General features: G+C 43.8%; 1 long non-coding RNA gene across 1 annotated transcript; it reads left to right on the top strand.

The window, feature by feature from the left end:
- The first annotated feature begins 13,363 nt into the window (after positions 1-13,363).
- LOC144824485 (uncharacterized) lies at positions 13,364-20,219 on the top strand. The gene is made up of 4 exons (XR_013608977.1): positions 13,364-13,409; positions 13,673-13,760; positions 13,853-13,993; positions 14,110-20,219. It is a non-coding gene; the product is annotated as an uncharacterized LOC144824485 (long non-coding RNA).
- Positions 20,220-21,674: the final 1,455 nt, after the last annotated feature.

Genomic DNA, 21,674 nt, shown 5'->3' with positions numbered 1-21,674 from the left:
TATGAATACTGAAGAGACAGGTCTTAGAAATAAATCCAAATTTGATCCGAGCCAAAATATTCCTAAAGAAATATTTGCATTCGAACAAGTAGTGTTGTCAGCCATTAGCAAACTGGAGAAAAACAAGAGTTATGTCCAACAAAATATTGGCCAAAAGCAACAAGCAGCAATAAAGACCCTCAAAGAAGACTCATCTATAGTTATTAAACAAGCCGACAAAGGCGGGGCGGTAGTAATCTGGCCCCGCGATATGTATCTAGCTGAAGGAGCTAAACAAGTAAAAAATTAAACCTGGTACCGCCAACTACCCAGAGGACCCTGTTAAACAAATTCAAGGAAAAATTGCAGAAATTCTAAAACAAGGCAGAGATGGAGGTTTCCTTGGTGAAAAAGAATACGATTATCTTTTTTAAAAAATTCCCCAGGACCCCGGTCCTGTACCTTCTACCCAAAATTCATAAGAATCTAAGTGACCCGCCGGGACGCCCAATAGTCTCCGGGTGTGATTCTTGTCTTGAGCCTATCTCGAAATATGTAGATTTCTTTTTAAAGCCGTTCCTTATTGAAGTTAAATTTTATCTAAGGGATACAACAGATTTTTTGCTGAAGGTAGAAGGAACTCAGTTTGACCTGCAATCACAGATAATGGACACTATGGATGTGACATCCCTCTACACGCAGATCCCACAGGAGGAGGCGTTGGAGGTGATGGAATTATACCTAGACAAAAGAGAGAGGCCACATAGAGTGCCAACCTCATTTATCCTGAATTTGGCCGAGATTGCATTGAAAAACAATTATTTTTCTTTTAATGGCGATTTCTTCATGCAAGTGAAGGGGACTGCCATGGGGTGTCCTTATGCCCCTTAGATGGCAGTCCTCTTCATGGCACAATATGAAGAAAAATTTGTGGAGACTAATAACCCATTCAGTAATCCCATCTCCCAGTGGTACCGCTATATAGATGACGTCTGGCTCCTGTGGCAGGGGAGCCAGGTTGATCTATTGGCTTTCCTCGAGTGGCTCAACGCCAGACATGGAGATATAACATTTTCCATCGAATACAGCAATACTAGAATTACATTTTTAGACGTAGCATTGACATGCGTACAAGGGCAATTAAAAACATCCCTATATAAAAAAGCCACTTGAGGAAAATTGAATTTTGCCCTGTTATGTGTCCCTACGTGTTCCCCAACATGTGATATATATGTGCATGATCGCTATGCATTTCCGCATCCCTGACCCTTCACTTACTTCCTGCCAAGCAACGCGGTGCCCGGCTCGGTTTGGCCTGCCTGCCAAGAATATGTTATGCCTACAGTTATCAGTTCAGCTCCCCGGCTTCACATTCCTAGCTAACGAACAGCATAAACATATCCATCTACAGTCTAGTCTTTCTGTCTCCATGCAAGTAATTTACTGAATTAGTATCCATAGAAGATCCATAGCTCACGCAATACATGAAGAAATATATGCATGCACTAGCCTTAGTGACAAGTAGCCTTTGCCCTGATGACTTTTAGAATCAAGCAACATGTACTCTAAATACAAGATATCAGATATGCTATTGGTACAGGTCGTTCTGACATCCCAGACTTCAGTCTCCTCTACTAGTGCTAGGAGTCAGCGCCCCCAGCCCTCCCCAGTTACACGTCATGACTCTTTTTGCGCGCACCAGTAGGTTAAAGGTTCTAGCTGCCCATGAAACCCCCTCCATATGTCCACCCACCTATGACACTTCTGTGACGTCTACATCACACACCTCCGTGCACGCCCTGTGCACGCCTTCTTTCCCGCCCATATGTTCTTATCTTTCGTTTGTCACTTGTTACGCCTACTGTATTCAATGCAACTGTACTGTTTTACTATATATACTGTATGATGTTAATGAGATGCTGGCTGTCCCCTCGTTTTCCTGAGAATGTCCCTTCCTGAACCTTAGTAGGTGATGGAACCCGATATCCATTGGCTCAAGCCACTTAAATTAAAGCCCGTATGACTCAGATACCACGGACTCTGCCTCTTATTCATTGAGCTATCCTTTTCATTTAATGCATAGAAAAATAGTACCGGTAATTTATTTATTTACCACATAATGGCGCCCGAACAGGGACCAGCCCCTTCCCCACGCGCCGGCGATGTAACGCAGGCCCCCTGACCCTTCTACAGCCGTGACGGACCCCTACTGTGCACTCGCAGGTTTTCCTGCTTAATCTCCCTCAGGCCCACGGAGGAGACGGAGACTGCGGTCCGGCATCCAGACGAGGCGGTGAGGAAGGCGGAGCGTCCCGACCAGAGCCCAAGCCGAGAGAGCAAGGTCCGAGGTATCCGGAGGCCCACCTGTTTCCGAAGCCCGAAGCGCATGCGTAGTACGTAGCAGTAACCAGACGTCGTAGCAGTCCAGTCCAGTCCGAGGCCTTCAGTTTTGCTTCCCGGTGAGTACCATTGCTGGGAACGCATCTAGACGGGTTCATTAATTTGTGCCCGGTCCGACGGGTTTGGGTACACAGATCCGGTCCGGCGTGTTCACCTAGGTGGATACGGTATGACGTGTCTCTTTATGAGACCGGTATGTTCTGTACTGTTTTAGCAGTGCATCCAGTAATTCTGTTTTCTAGTATAGTTTCTCGAGATTTCCAGTATTATGTTTTCAATGTGTTATGTTTTCAATGTACTAGGTAGTATCTGTTCGAACTGTTTTTAATGTGTTTTGATGTCGTGGTATGCATGATTTGTTTTGCTATTCATTACTGTGTTCATTGTGTATTGTGTTCAAGTTCGAGTACGTTCAAAGATGCCTCTGTTTTCAAAATTACGTCAGATAGGAACCAGAAAAGGGATACTCGAAGAATCAGTTCCTGTCCCACCTAGGGATAGTCCCGGACATTTCATGTATCATAAACATGGCTTAGATGCCATACTGTACTTAGACTTATGGGTAGACTATACCAAACATCTGGAAGAGAAATATAGATGGCCTGTTTCAGGAACCTGGGATGCCGAGTGCATCATGAGAGTGGAGGAAGCATTATGGAAAAAGAAAGCCAGACAATCCCAGAAAGATGCCATAGAATTGTGGCGTAAAGAATCGCATAAAAGAACAGAAAAAGAAATCAGAAAAGCAGAACTAAGTAGGGAATCATCAGAAAAAGCCCAAGAAAGGGAATTACTAGAAGAAGGTGAACGAGTTAGAGCAGAACAGTTAGACAGACAAAGAAATGCCCTTATTAAAGGCATGTATCCCCTTCTCGCCGAGGGCCTGCCTAAGGCGACCCCGGAAGCACCCTGTAATTTACCGCCACCATTGATCCCGACTAAGCTACGTCATAAACCGACCGCAGCTGAAATTTTCCTTTCTTCCTATTTGGACGACACTGTCCCAGAATATGCAAATCCGAATCCTACCCCGCATGTTCAACCTCACAACCCTGTTGATAACGCAATTACTGTTCCCCCAGCCACTGGTCCCGGGAATCCTTTTAATCAGCCAGTAACCCAGGACCAACCCACATTACGTATGCCTACTTTACCAGTCACATTACCAGCAACGGCACATCCAGTATTAGTTGACGATTCTAGTTCAGGAGGAGCAGGGGGAGGTATCCCTATCACCCCGCCTCAAACAAAACGAATGACGCTAAGAGACATAGCATTACAGCGCACGCCAAAAGTGGCTACTTACGCAGCCCTCAAAAGGTATCTTACTGATTGTAGATATGATCCAGTGCCAGGCGAAGATCACATGATATTATATTCCGTGCGTCTACGACGAGTTGCAAGCTATCTGACTATCATACCAGAAATGGGGGAACATCTAGACAAAATATATCATTTCATCAGAACAGGAGAAGGACCAGAAAGTATTCACGAGGCTATGGCCCACAGGAAAGTCGAGACTCAAAATATGATCTTGCAGTTTTTGATAAACTGTTTAATAAGAGAACAAGACCAGCCTGGTAAAGACAAAGATGAGATGAAAGTCCTGACAAGATGGAGTGACAATATGGCAGACGGAAAACACAGTAAACAAAGTTGTATAGAAACCATGTATAGAAAGATTCATAAACAAATTCTAGGCATACACGAAAGGAAGAAAGCAGCGAGAGGATCCGAGAAAGAAAATGATACTTCAGACGAAGATGTAGACACCGAGAACCCAAACAGAATAGCGTACGTAGGTAGGACGAGACCTTTTGACAGACACACACGCCTAGAATGTAAGAAAACTTTTCTTCCTCCCGTACCAGAACAGTGTTTTCTTGAGCATTTATTCCAAGCTACCGATAGAGTTTTGAAACAACGAATAGGTTACAGTGAGCTTAGTACCATGCATGAACAGGAACTAGCCCGATTAGCAGTCCAATGGACTAGTGATTCTAGTGCATTTAAAGACGAAATAGTGGCCCAAACGTTTCTGAAACTTTCCCCAGACCAACAGCGATTGGTGGGTATGTACATGATCCAGCACCTCATTACACTGTACGAAAGTCAGCATTCTGATCCAGGTCCCCTATATAATGTATTGGACGAGTTACTCCTAAACCGATGGAAAGGTCTAGGTACCGATTTGATTAATGTCATTCTAGAACAACGCCACAAATATAGAACGTTCCTGACTCCACATTTTGTTCCTGTTCCACCCCCAGTAAGAAAGACATTTTACATAGACAGACAGAATCCTTTGCGAGAAGTGCATCCTGTTAAGGGAACGGGGGGTGAGCTCGAACGAGTATTTGTTTACACTCCTTTAACGAAAATAGAACTACTGGAAATGAAAAAGTTAGTGCCCTGTCACGATAAAGATCCAGCAGGGTTCCACCGTGAATTAAAAGACATGCTCCGGATGGGAGAATACACGTATCCCGATATCATTAAAATGTTAAAGGTCCTATTGCCTGCGGGCATATATGAAAAACTTAAAGAAAAAGAATGGGAGGTGGAAGAGAAAAAGATTGACTGGACAGAATTAGAGAACGAAGATAACACACGAGTTCCAGGTACTGGTCTCGGGGAAAAAGCCAAAGCATTGCCTGAATTGTTAATACAAGTCTTGCCAAGATTACTAACCACGAAAAAGGAAGACTGGGATGCCATCTCAGCCTGTAAACAGAAACAAGACGAAGACACTAGTGATTTCTATTCCAGATTTGAGAAATGTTTCATTATTAATAGCGGCTTGAAAACAAGTAGTGAGTCGTATCCACATCTTTTTGTTACCAAAGTAGTAGAGAATTCTTTACCACAAGTTAAAAATCGAGTACTAAAAGTCGAGAGTACCTGGCAAGCTAATACCCCGTCCCAAATGTTACAAATGTTACAGTACCACCAGAACCGAATCAGAGAAGAGCAAGAACACGAAAGGAGACATATGAAAGACACGAAAATGAAAGTACTAGTTGCACAGTCTGTTCCAGTGGATAGTCAGAAGAGGGGTACGACTCAGACCAGTCATTCTGCAGCTCCTGTTAAAGGGACATGCAATTACTGTAAACAGCCAGGTCACTATATAAACGAATGTGCTGTTCTGAAACACAACATAGCTACTGGTAAGACGAAAGAGAGACCGCGTCCTCCTAGACAGGAACATGTTCCGCAGAACACGCAACCACCGCAGAACGCACAACAGACAGTAACAGTACCGCAGCCTATAGCTGCCACACAACACGTTACACAGCAGATGTACCAGTACGCACAGTCAGATTATCCAGAATATCAGCAGTATTCATGAAACAGCCTAGAGAGGGAGGTTGGCTTGCCTCTCATCGAGGTTCCTGTAGATCAAGAGGGTCCCTATGTACACAGTCAAGTATTAGGGAAAGACAGAAAATTTCTGATTGATACAGGGGCAAGTAGGACTACCATCAGTCATGACGAGGTTCCAGGGGCTCCGCTCTCAGGCTCAAGAAATGTTTCCCTGGGATTTTCAGGAAAGCCTATTGTAAATGAAATATCGAAACCAGTTTCCCTAGAAGTTGGTCCATTGTCCCGAACTACAGACTTGTTACTTACGAAGTAATGTCCAGAAAACTTACTTGGTATTAAAACATTGAAAGAATTAGGTGCCGTAATTTGTTGTTCTCCGGAAGGAGTGAGATTGTTTTTACGTGATTTTAAAGGACATTATGTGTTAAGAGATTTTGATCCAAGATTACTGAATGTACCACAGCATTTATGGGCGCAAGGTCCAACTGATGTAGGTTGTATGCACATTACACCATATCGTGTCACCCTGAAACAAGGAGTTGTACTACCACGAATCCGACAATACAAGCTGCCACCTGAGGCTGTAGCAGCCTTAGTGAAAATTATTGACGAGCTCATTGCTCAAGGAGTGGTCGTAGAAACTGACTCCAATGTATGTAATTCCCCGATCATCCCGATCCTTAAACGTACTGACCCAAATGCACCTCCAGTTTATCGACTAGTAATTGACCTTCGAGAACTTAATAAATGTATCATACCCCAGTACCCAGTGGTTCCAGATATCTCTTCCCTATTGACTGCCATTGATTCCGAAGCAGCGTTCTTTACTGTTATTGATCTCAAGAACGCCTTCTTTAGTGTACCCATCCATCCAGACAGCCAGTTCCTTTTCGGATTCTGTTTAAATGGAAGAAGCTATAAATTCACACGTGCACCTCAAGGTTTCACAGAAAGTCCTAGTATTTACAGTCAAGCACTTAAACGACAACTAGATAGTATCCATATGCCGACTGACACTGCCCTGCTCCAGTATGTTGATGATCTATTGATCACAGCCCGTACAGAACGTGACTGCGAACGTGCGTCACTGACAGTCTTGTATTTTCTGGCAGAAATGGGGCACAAGGTGTCCCCTTCGAAACTGCAATTCTGTGTCCAGCAAGTGGTATACCTTGGACACTTGCTGTCCAAGAGGGGTAGACAGTTGACACCTGACCGTATCCAGTTAATTGCACATCTTCCACAGCCCAAGACACAGAAGGAGGTACGAGCTTTTATCGGCCTCACTTCTTACTGCAGACAATGGATCCCTCAGTATGCATATCTAGCCAAGCCATTGATACAGTTGACAACACAGGAGGCAGCGACATCGACTGTCCTCCCTTGGACCCAGGAACATACACTTGTTTTCAATGAATTAAAGAAAGCTTTATGTCAAGCACCTGTTTTAGCGACACCAAACTACAGCAAACCTTTTACACTTTTTGTTACTGAACGAGATGGTACAGCATTATCTGTTCTCACACAAGATCAGGCAGGACAACACAAGCCTTGTGCTTATTTTTCTAGCACATTAGATCCAGTAGCCCAGGCTTTGCCTGCGTGCCTCAAATCAGTTGCAGCCACAGCTTTAGCTATCAGACAAAGTGATTCCATAGTGTTAGGACACTCCCTGACAGTACACGTTCCACACTCCGTGGAAGTTCTTTTAAACCGAACACAGACTCAGCACTTGACAATTGCACGATTGACAGGATATGAATTGACACTGTTTCAGCCACACATAGAGATCAGACGTTGTAACATATTAAATCCTGCTACACTGTTACCCTCGAGTACCTCAAATCCTACTGCCACACATGACTGTGTGGAAGTTATCAACACCATGACGAAGCCAAGACAAGACTTGACGGACATTGCATTACCTGACCCGGACCTGACACTTTATGTGGATGGTTCATGTATGAGAACAAGTACAGGAGAGTTAGTAGCAGCATATGCAGTAACTACTGAAACTGACGTTATAGAAACACATCGTATTGACACCCTGTCTGCCCAGGCAGCAGAGCTCATCGCTCTGACCCAAGCCTGCATACGAGCCAGGAACCTGAAAGTAAACATATATACAGATTCACGTTATGCATTCGGAGTCGTTCACGACTTTGGAGTCCTCTGGCAAGAAAGAGGTTTTATGACCTCTCATGGAGCCAAGATTCAGCATGGCCCCCTCATTCAAGCTCTGTTAGAAGCAATACATTTACCGACAGCTATTGCCATTATGAAGTGCAAGGCACATACGAAAGTCACTCACACCATTTCCCAGGGTAACGACCTGGCAGATCGAACAGCCAAGCTTACAGCTCAGACCCCAGACATCCCAGCTGACACGATAAAGACAGACGTTCCAGTCCAGACGACTTGCATGACAGTCAAGGATCCTACACAAGACGTACTAGACATACAGACACACGCTACTCCAGACGAAATCAAGAAATGGTCTGAACAAGGAGGGGTCCAGACAGATCAGGGATGGTTGACGAAGGGAAAAGCCACATGGTTTCTCCCCGACTCTATGGTCCAAGTCATTATTAATACAGCACATAGTCCAGCACACTTAGGAGAAAAAGCCATGTTAGACAGCATCCAGAACCTCTGGTTTAACAAACATTTACGAGCAGCAGCGAAGCAGAAAGTGCGTACCTGCATGATCTGTTGTCAGTTCAACCCAGGTAAAGGTGTTCCCGTGGAACAAGGTGGATTCCATCCTCCTGACCACCCTTTTGAAGTCCTCCAGATGGATTATATCCAGATGGATCGATGTCGAGGTTTCAAGTATGTTCTCGTAGTTGTATGCGCTTTGTCCAGATGGACAGAAGCATATCCAGTCCCAGATTATACTGCCGCGACCACTGCCAAGCAGTTGGTTCGTGAGTTCTTCCCTCGCTATGGTTTGCCCCGTGTCGTGTATTCAGATAATGGACAGCCATTCTCGTCCGAACTCATGAAATAGGTATCACTTCTGTTAGGGTACCAGTGGAAATTCCATTGCGTACGACACCCCGAGGCAGCTGGCCTCGTCGAGAGACACAATCAAACTCTGAAAATACGAATAGCGAAGGTCTGTGCAGAAAAAGGTGTAGATTGGATGGTAGACCTGCCGGTTGCCCTCTTCTATATGAGAATGGTCGCTCACTCCAGATCTGGTTTATCACCCTATGAAGTAATTTTCGGTCGTCCCCCAAACATGTGGGGTACACCTATGCCTCGTAAAATCACCGATGTTGACAGTAACATGCTGACAGATTACCTAGCTTCCTTGATGTCTGCACTACTCTCTTGTCGTTCACAGGTCGCGGCTGCCTTTCCGGACAACACCCAGGTGAAACCGCACGAGGTCGTTCCAGGTGATCTCGTTCTGGTTAGAAATTTTGATCGTTCAAGCCCTCTGGAGCCCCGCTGGAAGGAGCCAAAACTCGTTCTGATGACCACAAGGACCGCCGTAAAGCTAGAAGGAAGAAAAGGATGGCTCCATTCCAGTCACATCAAGCGTTTCCATGGACTGCGTCCAAAGACTTTTTTCAAGGACTGCCCCGATACTGACTCTAAACTTCCCCTGTTAGAGAAAACTCCGCAGCAGGAGTATAAAATGAAATTGAGGTCTAGTAAGTCAGACAGCGTTTGATTGATTAAGTCCCCCTCGGGTGAAGCGGTTAGACAGGTTTCTGACATCTATGAGATAGACCCACATAGTGAGAGAGATAGACGAAACTTCAAGAAAACGAAATATTGTAAAACTCTCCGAAGCAGATGTGTCGTTACGTTATTGTTTATGTTCTTTCTGAGTCTTACGATCACATGTATAAGTTGTTTATTACACGTATTCTTTCCTCCTCTTGGTTCACATGTACACCTTTCCTCTAATGATACTGTAGAGCACACATTTAGTGAACTACCCCCTCACGAGTTATCCTATCGACTTGCAATGCGCAACAATACTTTTATTCGTATGTTACACTATTCACATCAGACCAGCAATGCCACTAATTGTTGGGTGTGTGGTCGACTCCCCCCTTTCCAGACAGTGAAGGGAGTCCTACCACTCTTTCCCTATCCGTTTTCACACAATGGTTCGTGTGGAGCATGGTTTACATTAACGTCATCATTAAACGATAAGTCCCTTCTGACTACAGTTATGAATCAGACCTGTTTCCCAGACAAGGACGGTCTTCCCCATAGGACAGGGATAGATCTAGAAAATGAAGTATATGATCTAGGTAATTTCTCCTCTAACCTCATGGTTTTGAATGTTCAGTCCGAGACCAATTCAGACTTGCCCTCTATAACAGTTCTACCAGTGAAGGGCAAATTATGTGTTAGAAAGAATGGTTCAGTACATCTAGGACACAGTTATTGTACTACTGTGGTCGAATACAGTGACCAAGGGAAGTCTACTTTCAAAGCTTCACGTCATTCCTATTTTATATGTGGTCAGACCGCTTATGTACGTTTGCCTCTAGATTGGGATGGAACATGTTACATTGCCTTCCTACTGCCACCAGTTTTTCTAGCCCCATCCGATTATCACCGAAATACCCATCTAGTATACGTCAGACATAGAAGGGAGATCGAGTCCCCAATTGTTGATCAGACTGAAACTGCATTGGAACAGTATACGGATTTCAATAAAGGTTTCTTTTTCTTCATAGGTCCTGTCCAGAATAGTAAATTAATACGCAGGTTAACCAGAACCCTTGAAGCAGTAGTGAATGAGACTACTTCCGCTCTAGGTAACTTAACAGAAGAGCAGTCTGCTATGAGATTTGTTGTTCTTCAGAACCGCCTTGTTCTTGACGTCATTCTGGCCGATAGGGGCGGAGCTTGTAGAGTCATCGGATATAGTTGTTGCGTTTTCATTCCTAATAACGCACCGTCTGTGTATTCAGCAATAACTAGACTTCATAAAATAGCTCATCAGCTACACCAGAATCCAGGCACCTGGACTTGGTCCAGCTGGCTCAGGAGTGTAATATCTGCCTGGGGACGGAAAGTACTGCCATTCCTAGGAGTAGTAGTAATAATCATATTCAGTTGTTGTCTCTGTTTACAATGTGGCCCAGCGATTTGCGGCTTGTGCGCTACATCTTGTATTCCACGTCCACGATCCCGTTCCCAAATGAAGAAAGACGAGCAAATGATGCTGTATGAACAGATAGATGGTCTCATGAATATTGATGTTTCCTGAAGGGAACGTAGGGACCAAGGAGGGAATGAGGAAAATTGAATTTTGCCCTGTTATGTGTCCCTACGTGTTCCCTAACATGTGATATATATGTGCATGATCGCTATGCATTTCCGCATCCCTGACCCTTCACTTACTTCCTGCCAAGCAACGCGGTGCCCGGCTCGGTTTGGCCTGCCTGCCAAGAATATGTTATGCCTACAGTTATCAGTTCAGCTCCCCGGCTTCACATTCCTAGCTAACGAACAGCATAAACATATCCATCTACAGTCTAGTCTTTCTGTCTCCATGCAAGTAATTTACTGAATTAGTATCCATAGAAGATCCATAGCTCACGCAATACATGAAGAAATATATGCATGCACTAGCCTTAGTGACAAGTAGCCTTTGCCCTGATGACTTTTAGAATCAAGCAACATGTACTCTAAATACAAGATATCAGCTATGCTATAGGTACAGGTCGTTCTGACATCCCAGACTTCAGTCTCCTCTACTAGTGCTAGGAGTCAGCGCCCCCAGCCCTCCCCAGTTACACGTCATGACTCTTTTTGCGCGCACCAGTAGGTTAAAGGTTCCAGCTGCCCATGAAACCCCCTCCATATGTCCACCCACCTATGACACTTCTGTGACGTCTACATCACACACCTCCGTGCACGCCCTGTGCACGCCTTCTTTCCCGCCTATATGTTCTTATCTTTCGTTTGTCACTTGTTACGCCTACTGTATTCAATGCAACTGTACTGTTTTACTATATATACTGTATGATGTTAATGAGATGCTGGCTGTCCCCTCGTTTTCCTGAGAATGTCCCTTCCTGAACCTTAGTAGGTGATGGAACCCGATATCCATTGGCTCGAGCCACTTAAATTAAAGCCCGTATGACTCAGATACCACGGACTCTGCCTCTTATTTATTGAGCTATCCTTTTCATTTAATGCATAGAAAAATAGTACCAGTAATTTATTTATTTACCACACACTGATAAAAATACTATCTTGCACCATAGAAGCGCCCACCCTAGGAATTTAAAAGCGAATCTTCCCTATGGGCAGCTTTTACGTATAATAAGAAATTGTTCAGTTTTGAGGGATTATGAAGAGCATGCCCAGGATTTTTGTAATGAAATGAAACAGAGAGGGTATCCCAAAAAGCTTTTAAAACATTCTCTTTAAAGAGCACGCTTTACACCTCGTGAATGCCTCCTTCAAGTTAAAAAGAAACCAGTATTAGAGAGATTAGTGTGCGTAACGACATATGGTCCAGACACACATAAATTGAGGCAGGCTGTTCTGAAAAATTGGCATTTTTTGGAGAAATTAGAATGCCCTTTTCCACGACCCATCTTTGCCTATAAAAAGAACCAGAGTATAGGACAACAGATCATTAGGGCGGACGTTGCACTACCAAAAAAGAAAAGTGATCTAGTAACACAATGGAACTTGAAACCAATTGAGGGCCACCACAAATGTGGGAACTGTGTAGCCTGCTCCAGTGCCATCAAAGGAAAGGAGTTTTGCCACTTGGGCATTAAATGGAAACATCTTGAATTTTCAAACTGCAATACAAAAAATGTAGTCTATGTGATATTGTGCCCCTGTAAGATGTTATATATTGGGAAGACAAGCCAACAAGTTAACTTGCGAATTAGCCAACATAGATCACATATTAAAAAGAAAGTAATGACAGCACTAATGGTTGAGAATTATGTGTCAAAAGGACATGACGAGAATTACTTTAAATGGTCCATTTTGTTCACAATGAACCAAACGAATCGTCCCTCTGATGTAGAAAGTGTTCTATTACAGAAAGAGGCATACCTAATCCTTAAATTTAACAGCACCCAGACAGGGCTCAATAGCCTGTCTGAGATAGCAAGACTATAGAACATATAAGATGTCAGATAAGACAACCTGTCCCCGAAGTGCCCAAGGAACACACCACTACTGAGTCAGCACGTCTTGGATGCCTGGGTCACCTGGCCCCACAGATGATTACAAAACGGGCTGTCCTGTCACAAAGTGTTCTGTTCTTTCACGAAGTGTCTTGGTAATCAGTACACCAGTAAAATAAATACCTTGTGCCAAACAACCACTCTCCTTAATTTCCTTTCGCACCACCAAAAATCTCTTAAAAAATTTAAAATTAAAACGACGTGTCCCAGGATGCTCCATTATGCCTTTTGGTAAACTAGGTCTAGGCACAAGTGTTCCACGTGTGGTTTCGAATAATAATAAAGTTCCAACATGAATTAGACTCTCATATGGTTAATTACACTTATGGAAGCGACCCTCCAAACACACACGATTCGAGTCGTCGTGTTGCTGTACCCGGAACTTGTTTATGTACTAGAGACCACATGTCCCACAATTCTCTCGTGAGAGATTGGAAAACAAATTGAGCAAAGAGTCACCGGCTGCCATCTTAACCTGATCGGGGTTTGGCTGGAGCGGCTTTGCAGCTACAGGTACGTCCTGACCTTCAACTTAGAGAGTAGTCGTTTTTATTCTTTATTTTGTAGCGAGGAGCAAGAGAAAGATTCCCTAAACTATTATTGTTGCTGCAATAGGGTCCGCTTTTGACTTCTAATCATATGAAGCAACGAGAATCTGCATAACGATACAGGTACGCTTTTTGTCACTCGAACGAGTAGCTGAATAGAAGTACAACTCGCGTTTCAATAGAAAAGCCACACATGTTGCCTTTGGTTTTTCTTTTTCTTTGAAACAGTTTTGCGATGCAGAATGCTGGGAGAGTCATATAGTTGAGAGATACAAATGGAAATAACCTACATTTGTTACAAACATTGACACAAAAGGTATGTCATAAACCTGATCGTTGTTTCAAGTTCTTCTAAGAAGCCGATTCCATGACTTTCAAATAATTAATAATAGCCATTTTTCTTGATAGATTGGTGTGTTAAATATATACTGGAGAGTGTGCGCATTATCTGAAAAGCACAAGTGGATATATGGTTTAAACCCATGAATTACCAATTTTTGAAATAAAGAAACGATCCCCCACAGCCCCCCCATTTCACGCAATAACCTGGTAGGTTGATTTGTACAGAAGCAGTTAGTTTTCAATGTAAATTAGTGTAACAAGAATGGAGAAGAGCCCGCAATGTTGTAAATAAAACGTTATTGTTTTCTTTACATCCCATATAGATAAATGACAAAGCCCTGATGAGATTCCAGGAACTGGTTTCCTGGCATCGAAACGCGTCGGCAAATTCAAAGGAGTACATATGGTCATCTAGAGAAGAAACTAGCAACAGCTGGTTTTAAAAATTGTTTCATTTATTGACTGTACTTCTCGATTTTTGACGTTGTCCCTTTTTTGGAATCAAACATACATGAATATATAATGTTTTGTTTTGTTTAAAAGCTTCTTTTTGGGATGGATGATGTTAACATTTATTTGATTTAGCGTCTATTTGTATTGTATATTTATGTTTGTAAATTGCATTGTATAGTAGTGTAAATATATGAATGTACAGTTGTTTCACTTTTTGCATCAATGTGTTTACATAAAGTCTTTATAAAGAAAATATAAACAGATAGTATAAATAAAAATACCTGGTCAAATCAAAGAAATTGTTTTTTGACCTGTGTAAGTAGGATTGTATATAAATAAGGGGGGTGTAGGCACTTTGTGTGTTTCTCGCTTTAAAAAGGGTCCAGCCTACCCCAATGTCCCTATGGGCCTAACTCCTTAGTTTTACAAAGTACTGTCTTCATAAAGCACAGCAGACCAGAGCCTGTGACTTCTCTATTACCTCAACTGGCAGCTGTGAACGAGTACTCTACAAACTGTCAACTCTGCACTGAGCCCCCTAATTCAAGAGAGGCATAGCGACTGCTGCTGTCAGAGTAATTCCAGCACCAGTTTGGGCGATTGGCAAACTTAGCAGAACCCGTGGTGGAAAAAGTTTGTTAGTGGCCTGTCCAGAAGGGGCTTTTAATCCATGCTTATTGATGGCTGCAGTTGGAGGAGTGACTTATACCAATGAAATGTTGCAGGCAGTACTTTAAATGGAAACATACAAAAAGTGCTGGTACTTATCTACAGCACCTATTTCCTCCTTCAAAGTGCCGCTATCTCCCATTAAATATTGCAGCATTGCTGAGAAGTGCAGATGCTCTCTCTTTTAAATTAAAGTAGTGTAGGTACTCGGTACCCCACGCCATCTGCCCAGTTACAGCTATAGTTTACAGAAAGAAGATTGGATTTACTGATCACTATGGTAAGGTTTAGTAGCAAGGAATGGCAAATTTAAAACTGAGAGAACGGTGTCAATTATCTGCGGTTCTGCGGTGCGAGCAGGTGTAATTTAAGTGTAGTATGAGAGGAGATTATGCTAATGTGTGAGAGTTTTGTAGGGGAGAGTTGGTGTTTTGAAGGAGTATCTACATGGGAGAAATCAAAAGAAGGATGAGGTATTGCTTTTGCCACCTGTTGAGGAGGACTACCCTTCCATTTCTGGTCCTTTGCAGCATTTTAAGATAATCTTAGAGTTTCTCATTGCTCAAATAGGTGTCATTTCTGAAATTTATAGATTTCCTATGTCTCCGTTACTTGATTTTTGCTTGCGAGAAAGTGTCACTCATTGTCGTTGAATGTCACTCATAATTACACTGAAGTTCTGAAAATGTCACACATAAGTAATCTGAAACCTTGGCAGCTATGCACGGGGACGCGAGGGGTGGCTGCACAGCACACTGCATGCATGCCATGGCCATTCAGAGCCAGTTTCCCAGCCCGGACGCAGAGCTGCCTCGCATCAATTTGCGCGGCCATGCTGAGGAGTCAACTGGTTTGGTCAATCATGCTGCAGCTGGCCTCCCGCCGGGGTAATGAGGATTACAAATGTATGCGCAGACAGCAGAGCATCAGGAGAGGACTCGACACGACTCTAAGTCTCATTCGAGTTCCCCGCCGCTTTTAACCACGGGACTTCCTCCAGGACGCGACGGGAGGCAGAGCTCTCATCCGGATAACCCCCCCCCCCCACGGTGCCACAACCACTAGCAAGCAACCACTGCTGAGGGCAGGCCCCGTCCCGGGTCTAGGTAATTCAGCCGTGTCACATTGAAGTCAGTGACTAACAGCCGCGCCGCGAGCGGGAAATATGCATCCAGGCAGCAGGTGCAAATTTGTAACATTGTCTCGTAGCACTCTCCTCCAGAGGCTGCTGAGCTGCAGACAAGACTTTAACTATCTGCTGCCAAGTCTGCGAGGAGCAGCAGAGCCGGCACACTGTGTCACAGATGCCAGCGGCGCGCGATAGCACATGGGCCTAGCCAGTTTCAGCATGGCATTCAAAATGCGTGACAATGCATTTCAGTGCGGTGTTGCGGAACACCACACTGAAATGCGTTAGAGTCACACGTGATGTGTGATACTTGGCTGGCCTGCAGAGGGTTAATATGCCTGCGGCACAGAACAGATCTGAATTATATGTGGATAGCTGAGTGGATTAGTAAAGCCAGCCTTTACCAGCGCTTTAAAATATATGGAATGTATGTGAGAGAGGGGCTATGGAGAGATGAGGGACACACTTGTGAGGTGGTAGTGAGTGAATTCGAGGAGGAGGTCCTTGGAGTGTGGGAGTCCAGGGTAGGGGAGGGGTGATGCCCTAAAGTTTGTAGCACTGGTCGCCAGCAGTGCTAAAACCACCCCTGATTGAATAAATTCAATATTCAGGCTCCTTTTGATGTCTGGTGAGTTTAAAGAGAAGCAAAAAATTTAACTCACACTTGTGGCCTTGGGCGTTTTGATAACTGTTTTCTGGAGTGCTTTTAATTTGCTGCTAAACGAGGCGGTGGTTGTTGTTTGCCTGCAATAGCTCAGTCCATCTTTCTTAGCTTTAGCTTCAAAGAACTTTGGCTGTGAAAATAAGGTCCCTAGAGAGACCTATCCTCTGCCGGGCTTATGATGGTATCTGAATGGTCAGAGGTGCTGTCTCTCTCCCTGGAACCACATTTGAAATATAGGCAGGAATCAGTGGTTGAGGTACATTAACACTTTGGGACCATGAGCATCCCTTTTCCCACATCAAAAGACACTCTTGGAGTGCCACTGCTCTTGCAAACCCTTGGGACAGCTAAATCCTATAACAAATTTGACCTGGAGAAGATCACTCTAGAACAAAAGGTACATAAACCAGTGTTGTGATGTAAATGGATTCTGAAATGACCATAGCCAAGAAAAAAACTTTGACTGGGGCAAAATCAAAGCACGGTGCAAAAGGTGGCTGATGAAGAGTCTGCAGAGCCAAAGGATTCCTTTGTAGACAAGAATTTACATTGCTATCGGATAAACTGTATATGACCGTCCTATATTCAGAGAGGTACATGTGTGGCCTCACACAGCAACAGATGAAGACCCTTAGAAGTAATCAATAGTGTGCCTACCGGGTGCGAGTCGCCGCCCCCCCCCCCCATAGAAGACATGAAGCAGGTTGTTGTCGTTCACCGCGTAGTCTTTTATTAAAACTTCAAGCAGTTTCATTAATCCTTTATTAATCATTTAAGGTAAATCTTTAAAAGTACTTGCTTATCAACACACAGCATTAAATAATCTCAAAGTTACACATTGCCATTATATTTACGCCCGCTCTCCAAGGGGCCTTTTGCTTGTCCTTCGGGCTGTGCCAGCAGGCCACAACCAAGATAGCCTGCTCTCCTTAAGTTGACCGCCCTCCGGTCAACAGAGCCGCAGGTAAATATTCTGCCACTACTTGTGACGAACATACCGGGGTATACCCCCTCCAATGTTTATAAACTGACACCCCATCATACGGGTAGGGCAGGAGTGGTCAGGACCACCAGCAGGTCAGTCCCCCCTCTCCCGCCAGCCCAGAGCCCCACAATGACTGCTTGCCCTTTCCCTGGGCAGCCAGTCCATACCAAAAGGGGAAGTCTTCACCCTTTTCTTGCCTGGGACCCCGCCATTCTCTTCCTTGTTGCAGGGATGGGTGGGTGGGTAATTCTTTGCTGGTCTGCTGCCGCCGGAGCTGTTGAGAGAGGACAAAAGAGGGTTAGTTCAGCCTCCCCCGAGGCTTTGTACCCTTGGGGGAGGGAAGGTCGGCCCTGCCTGCCTGCTGACGTTGGTCTCGCGTGATAGGCTCACGTGATCATGCCTAATCTCCATTCTTGCCGACTCTTTCCCTGTCCTTGTTTTTCTGACTCGAAGACGTCTCTGCTGGCTCCCGCCGCGGATGCCACTAAGGGCGCCACGCCCCTAGGAGCGGGTGGCGCCGTCTCATATGATAAAACAGCCATGACTTAATCACAAGGTGAAGGGGTATATATAAGCAGACAAAGTTCTTATAGATTAGCCCACTTGGTTTCTAATGTGATCTGTCGGGGAAAGGAAACCAAGACATTCTGGTCCAAATGGAAGCCACTAATGGAATCCAAGCTGTCTCCTTCCGGACACGGAGGAATGAGAAGGGAAGGTGAAAAGCATAGAGAAGACCTGTGGGCCACAGAAATGACAGAGTTTACACATACCAGGCTGATTTTATTCTGACACCTGGAGAAGGAAATGACACAGAAGGAATTGTCCAAAGGAGCATGTAGGCCCAGTCAAGGAACACTGAAAAAAGGGAAATGCCCTTGTTAGGAAAGAACAACACTTCCACAGGACCAAAATATCCAGGCCTTTTATGGCATACTGTAGGAATACCTTCCTGTCCACCCTTTTTATTGTTGACAATTGTCCCAATTTTCACTAGCAATCTGTTCGTATTAGGATCAAAGATGTGAACGGCATAAAAACACAGCAGCCAGCTCTTTCCAAATAGATGCTTCTAGGTATTCAGCACTACCCAGCAACCTTGGGCAAGGATCACATCAGTCCTGTTTACTGCCATCTGCTGCCAATCATCAACTAGCAGAGGATGTACCACTGGAATGCCTAGAAGCAGGCACCGACAGCATCTCAAGCCACATCTGACATTGGAACCACTGCCTTGCAATGTCACAGTCACAGCCTTAGAATTTGGTTAGTCATGCAATTGAAATGCAGTCTTGTCCAAGGAAACCAAACACCTTCTCCTTTCTGTCGACCTAAACGTGTTTCCTATTTAGAACCTGGACCACCTGTCTTTGGACAAGTAAAATCCAATAGTCCTTGGGGTTTCTACCCAGGTTACGAACAGGAAGTCTGAAACATGCCCAAATGGACTACAGATTATGGAATTACACTAAAAAGGACTTTTAGACAATTAGCAGGAACCCCATGCCCTGAAGTAACCTCACTCAGCACCTCAATGCCCCACAGCAGCTGTTGCCTTGATATTAAGTGAATAAACCAGTCGTGCAGACATGGATGGACCACCACTAGGAATCCCCATTAGCTAAGCCATAATTTATAAATGGAAGAAATCAGTTCTTCATCAATTTTTACATTTCAGGATATAGATCATCTGTGGATTGCACTGACCCACCTTCCTGGTGCTTTTCTTCGATGCTCAGTTGTTTTGCTGGAGTGAGTTGCTCCTTTAACACATGAGCTCTTCTACTATCCTGTATTCAGTTCTGCATGGATTGCATGTATTGTATGAAATCACAAATGAATTACCACCATGTAATTTGAATAGTGTCTGGATATATAAAAGCAATGCCATATTTTAGACTGCCATATGCTCTTGTTGTGAATTCTGACTCATTTGATACCATCACAGTGTCTTGGAGGGAGCTTGAAAACCAATATATTCGAAAATGTGCATGAATAATTCTTGTCGCAAGCTTGATTTGGAGGGTCAACATGTCAATGTACCTTGTTGCCGCAGATTACATTGAAGTTATATGTACTGTTTATGGGACTACATTTAAAACTTTATTATTCACGGAGTTGTTTTCAAACTGTAAATATTGTTTTTACCCACTTACTCACTGGTGTGTGAACCGTAGTCACTCTTCTAGTGAAAGTAATGTTAAAAAAATAATTTCAAGTTAATACATTTGGATCTTTTACTCAGAAATGTGCTGTTGAGACGGTAATACAGCAGTTTAAACATGAAACAATTACTGATTCCATTAGGGCCATCTTTTATATTTTGTACCTGAACAGATCTAGTGACAGCAAGATGGTCGATGGCCATCATGACGTCTCCCAGTGATGCAAGAGCGATAATTGTCTGAAGGAATTCATCTTAGTGAATCCTTTTGAAAACACAATTGCCTGCTACATGTCAAAAATTGGATGGTGGATGCCTACTGAAATATTTGGGACCAAACATAAGATGGAATAAAAATGCAGAACCTGACCAAGTAGAAGTTTTGGAAAACTCAACTACATAATCCTCTTTACTAATTTTCAGGACTCATTTGTTGTGAACAGATGGTTCAAATACTGATGAAATTGATACATCTTTCCTCCAAATGGCCATGCTATGCTGGATCATGTTGTATGAGGTACTGAGTCACAGAAGCACTTTTCCTGTGGTTTTTGGGTTGCCTGGTGAGAAAAATGGAGTTAAGGCAGACGAAAGTGAGCATGCGAACAAGTCCGCTATCCAGAAAGGAAAGCATCAGTAGCATGTTCTATACAGTGCCATCCTCCGTTGAAACATCATCTGTCCACCACCTCAGCTCCAGCCTGTAGAGAAGAATCCAGACTTGTGAGAAAAGGGATAACAGGTATTGATCATAATTTGCAGCAAGTATTACACCCCCTGCGTAACAGCAAAGAAAACAGTATGGCATTTGCAATAAAGACCAGTTACATCTTTATGCGATGTAAAACAGTATTCTTCAGGAACGGGAGCATTTGATATGTGGACACACTCTTAGATCGTTCTAGTGTATGCCTTGTTTTGGACATCTTCCTCCCTGTATTCCACTTGTCTTCTGCTGCCCCAATAGGACATCTTATGAGAACTGGAAAAATAAAATTAGCCTTGAATTTCTGGTAACTCTGAGGCGGCAATCACTAAAGTATACACTTTGGTCATGAATTTTTGGCTGATCCTGTTCAAGCTTTTCGTTTCACGAAAAAGAAACCCGAATAGGCTAAGAGGTATGGGGCCAGATGTATGACCCAAAAAATTAGCAAGTCGCAATTTGCGCAAAATTGCGACTCGCAAATACCAAGTCGCAAAATACAATGTACCTACACCTCGTCCACACCAAAGCATTGCGAGCCTCAAATTGCGATACGCTAAACTCTCGTAAATAGCGTACGCGTATGCGATTGAAAGCATGCATTTTGCATGCGCAAATAGCGTACACAATTGAAAACATGACTTTTGCATGCGTAAATAGCGAGTTTCAATAAAAATGTAAAACAAATAATTCCTGGTTGATCTGAAGGACCCCAATCCAGGAAGTGGTGTCTATGGAGATTCCTGATCATAATCACAAGCACATGGCAAGGTGCAGCAGCACAATTGAAGACTGCTAAACAGATAGAACAGCACAGCAAGATGGCTAGCCAGACTACTGATAAAGAAGGGAAGACGAGGCTGCATAAAGGGAAATTTTCAGATAAAGAAGTGGACATCATTATCAGTGAGTGCTGCAACAACCAGGAGCAGCTGTTTAGTCGCACTTTACATACTGTGCCAGAGTCGGACAAGCGGAAAATATGGTGTGATAGGCAGCAGTGTGTGAATGCCCTCGGTGTTGCGAACAGTACAATAGATGACATCAAAAAGAGGTGGTATGACCTCAAGTCCAGTGCAAAGGAGAGGGTGGCTGAACGTCTTTCAGCTTCTCAAGAA

Source organism: Lissotriton helveticus, chromosome 3_1 (genome assembly GCF_964261635.1).
Source record: "Lissotriton helveticus chromosome 3_1, aLisHel1.1, whole genome shotgun sequence".
NCBI classification, from domain to species: Eukaryota; Metazoa; Chordata; class Amphibia; order Caudata; family Salamandridae; genus Lissotriton; species Lissotriton helveticus.
The sequence above is the reverse complement of the archived record's forward strand: the minus strand, read 5'-3'. Positions and strand labels throughout refer to the sequence as shown.